The 9,803-nt window shown below is 35.7% G+C and overlaps 1 non-coding gene across 1 annotated transcript; it reads right to left on the bottom strand.

The window, feature by feature from the left end:
- Positions 1-6,779: 6,779 nt before the first annotated feature.
- On the bottom strand, positions 6,780-6,886 carry LOC138807765 (U6 spliceosomal RNA). Its single transcript, XR_011366269.1, has one exon. It is a non-coding gene; the product is annotated as a U6 spliceosomal RNA (small nuclear RNA).
- Between the last annotated feature and the right edge of the window lie 2,917 nt (positions 6,887-9,803).

The raw sequence follows: 9,803 nt of genomic DNA on the forward strand, positions 1-9,803 counted from the left end.
ACCCTTATTGTTGGTTTCTCTGTTTGCTGAATAAATGTATTCCTGGAAACAGGATATTGACAACAAATCTGGGTTTAATTTTCATTTTTTAAATTTGAAATCTAATATAAACTTTGTTGTGACTTGTCATTTTCTAAAACTGAGTGATTTTCATGAACACTAATATTTTGGTGCCTTTAAGTAAATTGAGACTTGATGTGGTATGGTAGTTCTTGTGTCTAATTGACTTAACCATTAGATTATTAATGTATAAACAGGTGCATTGCACTTTTTTATTTTTATATATAAAATAATCCCCAAGGATTTAAAGTGATAAGGGGGGATGGTTGTTTTCATGTTCCATAGTTTATATTTATTTCAGTAAAAGTACTAATAATACATGATGTATGCTGGAGCAATATAAAAGATGAGAACATATTTCTAAAGAGAATGGGTTTATTGATTAAAACAGAAAACTTTGAAATAGTTATGTTTCTTGGTTGAAACTGCATAAATTTCATATGAATGTAGCTCCAGATGAGAATCAGGGATAAATTCACATTAATATTACTGAGATTTATATCACAATATAAGCAATATAGATATTTTAAGGAATTGGTCATTCAAAGCAGTAGATACCTAATGGATGAGGAATGGAATTGAAAATAGCAGAGGAAAACAATTCACCATGCAGATATTATGATTTTATAATACTAAAATGAAAGAAATGGAGCTTTTGCCTTTCTGAAGAAGAGAATTGAGCCAGTAATTTCAATGTAAGACGTCAGTTGTAATGAGTCTAAAGTCTTTTTCTCCAAGATATTCAAGAGTACTATGCTCATCTTCTGAAGAGTAAGTAATTATTTTAATTAACTTTGCTTAATATTGATTTACTTGTAGCAAATAGGTTAAAATGTCTGCTCTCTTTCTTTCAAGGTAATAACATACATTTCATATTATTAATGTCTCTTCATACAAGCCTGAAATCACTATTTCAAACTAACACAAACAAAAAAACAAAAATAACCTGATACAACCATCACAAATCCTTAATTATGTGAAAAATATCAACAATATATAAAATATATCTGAGGAATTGGAAAAACAATGACAAAATTACAACAGAAAATTCCCCTAGCTCTCTAATGAAACAGAGAATTAGAGTCCTAGCCAGTACTCCACTTCTAAAAAGTCACACCCAGTCAGTTATAAATATATATAGATATACAATTCAAAAGAAGATTTTATACTGTCTTCACAAAAAAAACGAAATATATGAAAAGGTGCCCAGCCAGGCGGGTGACTTCTGTGACTGTGTTGGCCAACATATTTAAAAGCACAGCTGCAGTGTGGAAATAAAAGGTCCACATGGGAAAAAAAGCAGGAGCAGAAGTGTACATCAGAGACAGCCAAATCCATACTCAGAGACAATTCAAGATACCATTGGGCAGCCCGAATTGTCACCGGTACCACAAGTATTAATATCACAACATCTCACAATAATTTATTTCTACTCCTACACTTAATAGTCTAGACAAAAACCTAATTCCACTAAAACAAATCACAACAGAAATCCAACCAACATATGGCAAATCAACCAAGAACATAAAGAGTCAGCTATTAAGACTATAGAGCCCCCAAAAGAAATCCTCCAAGTGAACAGAGCAAATCAGAAAAATACAAGAAAAGTGATGTTAAGGTAGTATAATTCACACATTAAATAACCAGGCGTTAGAACAGACAATAAGGGACCTAGATGATAGTTTTCAAAATATATTACAATTACTGCTGAAAATGTGATTAATGAAAAGATACAAAACCTCTACTAGGACATTTATTGAACAAGATGCAAACAACCAACGATCAGCAAAATAACTCATGGAGACTACAAACAGAAAAATGAATTCTGAAAAGGCAAGGGAGCCCAAGGAAAAACTGGATGCCTAGCTAAAAGATATGAAAGAAGACACAGTTAAATAAACAACCCTACCAACCTCCCCACCCAAAGAAATTATGTAAAGAAAGTCCATACAAGGCCTAAAACAAAGCTTTATAAAGAGATAAAAGCCCTAAAAAATGACCAATTATAAAACAGCGAAATCAAAAACAAAGTATAAAGTCTTCACAGCAAATAGATGACATAGAAGGTAATCTCAGGGGTCAAAGACCAAGTAGGTCTAATAGGAAAGAGGAAATAATCATTTAGAACAAATCCAAGAAATAAGAAATGATCTTGCCAGAACTTCACGACTCAGTTAGAAGATCAAATTTGGGGGAGATTGGTCTCAAGAAGGAGAAGAATAGGAAACTGAATGGATGGGAAACATATTTCAGAATTCTAGCAGAGAACATTCCAAACATCCAAAGAGATAGTCACATTCAGAGAAGAGAAGCCTTTAGAACACCAAACAGAATTCTAGAAGAGAACAACCCACCACCACATCATAATCAATTAGAGGAGCATTAATGATCAAGGAAACAATTCTTAAAGCTGCCATAGAGAAAAGATTGATTATTTATAAAGTATATACAGTCAGAATAAACACAGATTTCTTAGTTGATATGATAAAAAGAAGAGCCTGGAATGATATATAACAAACATCAAAGGTAAACAACTACCAACAGTGAATATGGTCCCAAGCCAAACTCTCCACCACATCAGCAGGATAGAAGTTAATCAAATATATCCTATAGAGAGAAGATCAAGAAGAACAGGAACTGGTTATATAAGATGAGAACTAGGTAAATATATTAAGAGTAGATGAGGCACAGCTCCTAAGATCTTCTAAGAGAATTCATCCAAATAGATAAAATTAGAGAAAAAAATGAGACATCATAACATAAATTAGCAAAATTGTGAATATTATAAGATAGTACTTTGAAAACCATATACCAATAACCTGGAGAATCCTGGAGTAATTGATGCTTTACTATACTCGAACTGAACCAAGAAATGATACATAAGAAGTAATGAAAATGAAATATCAATAAACAATTTCCCATAACAGAAAAATCTATGACTCAATAGATTTACAATGAAATTAAGGCCTGCAAGAACTTACAATACTCAGCTCTAACTCTTCAATGGAATAGAAAGGGAAATGGAATTATCAAACACAATCTATGAAGCTAGAATTAGACTCTTCCCCAAATCAGCTAGGACACATCAAAGAAAGAGAACTATGAACCCAGCTCTTTGATAAGCATTGATGCATAACTTCTCAATAAAATTCTCACTAACCAACTTCAACAATTAACAAAAAAATGCTATGATCAAACAGTATTCATCCTAGGATACGGCTGTATTCAATATACTTGTCAATAAACATAACACACATCATCAGCAGAAGCAGGGACAAGAAGCACATGATTGTTTATATGGACGTAGAAATAGCTTTTAACAAACTCCAATACCCCTTTATGATTGAAAGGTCTGAGAAGCTAGGAACGCATGGAACTTTCCTCAATATAACACAGAGTATGTATACAACAAAGAGAAAATAAGCATGTACCTAACGATGGAGGCATGAATACATTAAAATCAGGAATGAGAAAAGGATGTCCACTCTCTCTACTACTCTTCAATATAGTAGTGGACTTTCTAGCAAGGAAAATAGGCAAGAGAAAAATATAAAAGGGATCCAAATATGAAAGGAGTAAAACTATCCCCTTTCACAGATGAAATGATACTTTATATAAAGGACCCTATAGCTTCCCCCCCCTCAAAAGTTAGTAAAAGTGATGCTAATCTTCAGCAATGTAGCAGGGTATAAAACCTACAAGAATCAATAGTTTTCCTGTGTTACCAACAATGGGAAGATCCAGGCTGAAATCCAAAAAACAACCTCATATGTATTAGCCTCAAAATCTAATCAAATCTAAGCAAAACAAAACAACAATAAAACTAGGAATTAATTACTTTAACAAAAATGTGAAGGACCTCTATTGTGAAAACTTCAAATGCCTAAAAGCGAAATTGAAGGAGTTTCAAGGAAATGGAGTCTTTCAATGCTCCTGGTTGGAATAATTAACATTGTGAAAACTGCAATACTGCTCCCAACGATTGGCAATGCAATACCCATCAATATCTCTACAATATTCTTCAATGCAATAGAGAAAGCAATCCAAATTTATTATTGAATTACAAAATTACAGTTGGAAGAGAAGGCTCAGAAATAAACTCATAGGCCTATAGTCATCTTACACACACACACACACACACACACACACACACACACACACACACACACACACACACACACACACACACACACACACACACACACACACACACACACACTGGAATTCTATTCACCCATCAGAAAGAATGACTGTTCACCACTCTTAAGGAACATCAAAGGCTTGGGAAAATTATACTAAGAGAAAGGAATGCACACTCGAGCAATATAGGTTTCATAAATTCATTTATTCATGTAGCTAGAAGGTAATTACAAATCTACAAGAGAGAGTCTTCCTCCAGTTTGAATTTCCATTTTCAAGAAAATTGAAAATAGCAAATGCTAATGAGGATGTAGACAAATGGGAACTCTATTACACTGTTGGTGGGAAATAAAATTTGTTCAACTATTCTGAAGTGCAGTACGGACTTTTTGGGAAAGACTAAACAGATCTCCCTTGTGACCCAGTAATTCTTCTCATGGGCAGCAATCCAATAAATAACAAACAAGCTCACATTAAAGCTACCAGTATAACTATGTTCAGAGCCCAGGCCCAGAGATTAAGGACTGGAAAAAAAGTTATCACTGCTGGTATTTGTTTCCCCAAATATGAACCTTTTGACATAAGATACAAAATCTTTCTATTTGCAACAGCTAGAATAGAACTTATCTGTAGTGAGTAATAAAATGTCTTCTTTGCTGAATGTTAGGAAAAGCTGTAGGCAGTCCAAGAAAAGGGAGACTTTTTGTTGTTGGTGGTGGTGGTGGTCGAGGGGCTTGATGTCTGGGCTTGGGCACTGTCCCTGAGCTCTTCAACTCAAGGTTAATGCTCTACCTATTGAACCACATTGCCACTTCTGGTTTTCTGGTGGTTAAATGGAGATGAGTCTCAGGGACTTTCCTTCCCAAATTGGCTTTGAACAGCAGTCCTCAGATCTTAGCTTCCTGAGTAGCTAGGATTACAGCTGTGAGCCACTGTCACCAGGCTAAAAATGGGGGATTTTTATAAAAGAAAATCCACCTCTTCACCTGTGTCTAAACCTCAGATATTACTATTAGAACACTTCATCCTCAACTCATTTGATCTGACATTTGTAAATTTTCTCTTTTCTGTCATGTGGGAATACTGCAGTCAATGTCAACTCAACTGTGGGACTGGAACAATTGTATGGTAATCGCTAGCACCTAAATCAAAAACATTTACATCAAAACAAATGAAACCCTCATTTTGAATAATTATTTTCTCTTTTTATTACAAATCTGTGCTTGATTACTTCTTAATGTGATATTGGACCTGTTAACAGAGTGATGAATTTTTCTTTCTCTTGAGCAATTGTCCTTCTTCCACATGGGTCAAATATTTAAGATTTCAAAAATTTCCATTGATAATTCATTAAGCTGACCTCCAAGAAAATGTGCATTTCTGGAATTGGTCTGCTGTGTTGTTCTTACATGCACAGGATTTCTATGATTTATTTGTTTTATAAGGAATTCTATTTTCCAATGTTTGTGTGACCAATTTTAGTCTCTCTGATCAGTCTTTCCTACCCTCTCTCAGGAGTCTTTTATTTCAGCCTGGCTCATAATAAATATATTAGTTTTCAGCTAAATGACTCCCAGCTTCAGTTTTTTGCCTGACTTTATGTAGACTGTGATAGGAGCTTTGACTGGCCTTGCTTGCTGGAGATTTTTGCTAGATTTTTATTGTTTTGTTTTTAGAGCTCTAGGATTACTAGTTAATGTATTAGCTTCTCTGGGCCGCATTGATCACCTGGACTAGAGTCAATGGGTGTTTGTCCTAATGATACAAAAACAACTGACTAAATTCCTGTTTTAATTCTCTCAAAATGAGGCAATCTGGCATCCTTGCAAAGCCATCAATAATATTCTGCTACCACTTACAGAAATGGTCTATCAAGATGGCTTTTCAAGGTTGACTGTAAAAAATGTTTATTTCTGTGTGGGAGGACCATATAAAAAGCAACAAAAAAAATCACATCGCACATTATAAATACTTTAGAAACAAGAGCAAGAAAAAAACCACTTGTGTCCCTATCTTGCGGTTCATTTAGCTTAACATCACCTTATCTATTCATATGCATATAGCTTTTGACCTTTTCTACTTATCCAGGAAGTATATTCATTATTGCCAATAAGGGATACCACGTGACCGATGTTTCTTTGGAGTTGGATTATTTTAGTTAATATATTTTTTCTGTAACAAATTGGGCGATGTCGTTCTTTCTGATGGACGATCGAATTCACACACACACACACACACACACACACACACACACACACACACACACACACACACACAAAACTCACAACGTTTTCTTGATCCATTCATCTACTGAGGGGCATTGGGGTTGGTTCCATATCTTAGCTATGGGAAATAATGCTGCAGTAAACATAATTGTATTGGCAATTTTAATATGGTCTTTTTGCTGACTATTTAGGTGAATGCCCAAAAGTGGTATTGCTAGGTCATACAGGAGCTCTATGTGGAATCTTTTACGGAACCTCCATACTGCTTTCCAAGTGATTGAACAAGTTTACACTCCCACCAAGAATGATGTACGGTTCCCTTCTGGCCACATCCCCTCCAGCATCTGTTATTGTAAAAATGTGGAGCGCTTCACAAATTTGCATGTCATACTTGCACAGGGACCATGCTAATCTTCTCTGTATTGTTCCAATTTTAGTGTATGTGCTGCTGAATTGAGCACAGAACATTTTTTATATATAAAGTGGAACTGATTTTCTTAAACTAGACAATTTAACAAAAAGTAAGTTCACAAGAATGGTCGTGAAATTTTAGAAGAATGTATTTCTTACATAAGCACACATTTAAGACTAAAGTCAAGATTGATATGTCAAAAACAAAATAATTCCAGATATTTGTTGTGCAACAGATGTGTAGAAGGAGGATTTCAATTATTCTATACAAGACACCTATCATAATGAACACTGCAGCAAGTGTTAAGTTTTTTTTTTTAAGTTTTAATGTTTTAAATATGTTTAATTTTGAGAATTTGCTTATATGCCAAAATTAAGATTGTTTGGTAGGTCATATAACTTTTCTATAAAGTATTAAAACTTATGGTAGCAGACATATACAACTAAGTATGTACATTTCAGTGTTTATAGAAACTTTACTAATGAGAAGTTGCAAAATCTTTGTATTAAGAAACAGCAAAGAGTTAAGACAGTTTCTGTTAAAACTTTAGGGCTTCCTTACTTAATATGTTAGCGAGGAACAAAAATGATTGTATAAACCGTATGCAGATGATGAGATGAGACATATATAGTAATCTTAGAGTGTAAATTTAACGACTACTCATAGCCTATAAAACTCTTGTTGAGCATCATAATCTTAGCCAGTTTTAAATGTACAGGAATATGAGAAGAGTTCCGGGAAGATGGCAGAGGAGAAGCTGGAATCTGAACAAGCTCTCCCATAGAAAGCAGTTTTAGAGTTCCAGTGAACAGTCTTAAGCCAGAGAATCACAACAAGTGTGCCATCACAGGACAGAGAGTTAGGCAAGAGAGGGGAAACCCAGGCAAGAAGAGACATCTGAGCGCTTACCAGCAGCCACCAGCGACCGCAGGGCACCATACCTGAGCCACAGAGAGTCCGGGACAAGGAGCCAGACACAGTGGGTGAGTGGATTCTACACAACATCAGCAAGAACCGACAAGGAGCAGACATCTTCATCCTGCAGTTTGCAGACCAGAGACGACCCAGGAACCAAGACTGGGCATGAGTAGAAGCCCAACGTCCTCACTCCTTCTCAGGGAGCAGAGGAAAGGAAGGCCACTCCTTCGCGCCCCCAGTACCGGAGATCTCCATCTTGGATACCGACAAAGCTCAGGGGAGCTGCCAGCTCCAACTCAGGCCGTGGAATAAAACGAGTCATTTAGCAGGTCACAAGAATTTAATGGCTGCGTGGCCTGCCAGACTCAGCTCCATCCAGTTAAAAGTTACCCAGCTCGGGCGCCAGCCATAGGAGAGGCTTTCCTTACCGGGTAATCAGAGCCAGAGGCTGCCCCTCCCTCTAGCAGCCACCACAATCAATTGAAAATCAGTAAACAGAAACCCTGAGAATGGCTCCAGTCTGGGCTCTGTGAGGTTTTCACAAACTAGCACCCGGGAAAAGCTACTGTATGTTGAAAGGCCTCAACTCTACCCAGAACCTAGCCTCATCACTGTATCCCCATCTTCTGTGATTCTCAGAACAGATCAGCCTCCCATTAAACTAACCTGGAGGGGGATCTCAAAATCCTGGGTAAAGCAGAGCATTTTTCTGCCTGTTCCAACAAACTGACTTAAGAAACCAATCAAGCCACAGGACCACAAGCAGACCAGAGACTTCCACAAGAGGCTGGTTACAGACACAAGGGAGATACAGGATTTTTCCCACCCCTACCCCCCCAAAAAATCAAAGAACTTTTTCTTCTTTGTCTTCTTCTTCTTCTTCTTCTTCTTCTTCTTCTTCTTCTTCTTCTTCTTCTTCTTCTTCTTCTTCTTCTTCTTCTTCTTCTTCTTCTTCTTCTTCTTCTTCTTCTTTTTCTTCTTCTTCTTCTTCTTCTTCTTCTTCTTCTTCTTCTTCTTCTTCTTCTTCTTCTTCTTCTTCTTCTTCTTCTTCTTCTTCTTCTTCTTCTTCTTCTTCTTTTTCTTCTTCTTCTTCTTCTTCTTCTTCTTCTTCTTCTTCTTCTTCTTCTTCTTCTTCTTCTTCTTCTTCTTCTTCTTCTTCTTCTTCTTCTTCTTCTTCTTTTTTGGTACCTTATATAATTTTTTTTTCTTTTCTAAAAGGTTTTTTAATCTTTAATTTTTGCCTTTTTTGAAAAAAAAATGTTTTCCAGTAACCTTTTTTTCCTCTTATAATTTTTAATTTAGGTATAAGTGAAAGTGCGTTTTTCTTTTTTTCTTGTCTTCTTTCTATTTTTTTTTTCTTTTTAAATTAGCTTTTTGGTTTTTGTTTAGCTCTACTGAAGTTCTGACCTTTTTTTCTTCCTTTCTTATTCTTTTCACCTTTTCCTCTCTTTTGTTCTTCTTTATGTGACTTAACTCTTGTTCTGAACATCCTCAGATAAACCCATAGTCAACTAGTAGACCCTATCCCCCATTGTGTACACACTTAATCCACAAATTTATTACTCAATTCAAAACTTCTGAGACTTAAATTCCTTAATAGCAGTACCACCTCTTTAACCTATATAATATTTTAAGCATTTTTATTTTTAAGTTTTTCGCATCTTCTCTATGTCCCTCCCCTTCTCTGAATATATTCATGTTCCTCTCTAAATAGTTTGTTTTCTAATCTCCATAATATTTTTAATTTTTAATTTTCTATTTTTTCTGGTCTCTTTTCTTTTCCCTTTCCCTTTCTTTTCTCTCTCTCTATACTTGCATCCTACCCAACCTATTTCCTGCATTGAGATTAGGACATAGTTAACTCTCCCTGTGCCTCCCCACACCAATCTATTCCTATTTTTTACCCACATCTCTCCCTAACCCTAATAATTTCTGGTTTTCCAAATTCTTCTCTGCGGTTCGAAGCCCATTAACATATAGTTGTTTGATGTTCAATAGATGTATCTGTTGAACTAGATTGTATCTGTAGACTATTCACTGTGCAAATT

This window comes from Dipodomys merriami, unplaced genomic scaffold (genome assembly GCF_024711535.1).
Source record: "Dipodomys merriami isolate MVZ:Mamm:240054 unplaced genomic scaffold, mDipMer1.0.p SCAF_4318, whole genome shotgun sequence".
In the NCBI taxonomy this organism is placed as follows: Eukaryota; Metazoa; Chordata; class Mammalia; order Rodentia; family Heteromyidae; genus Dipodomys; species Dipodomys merriami.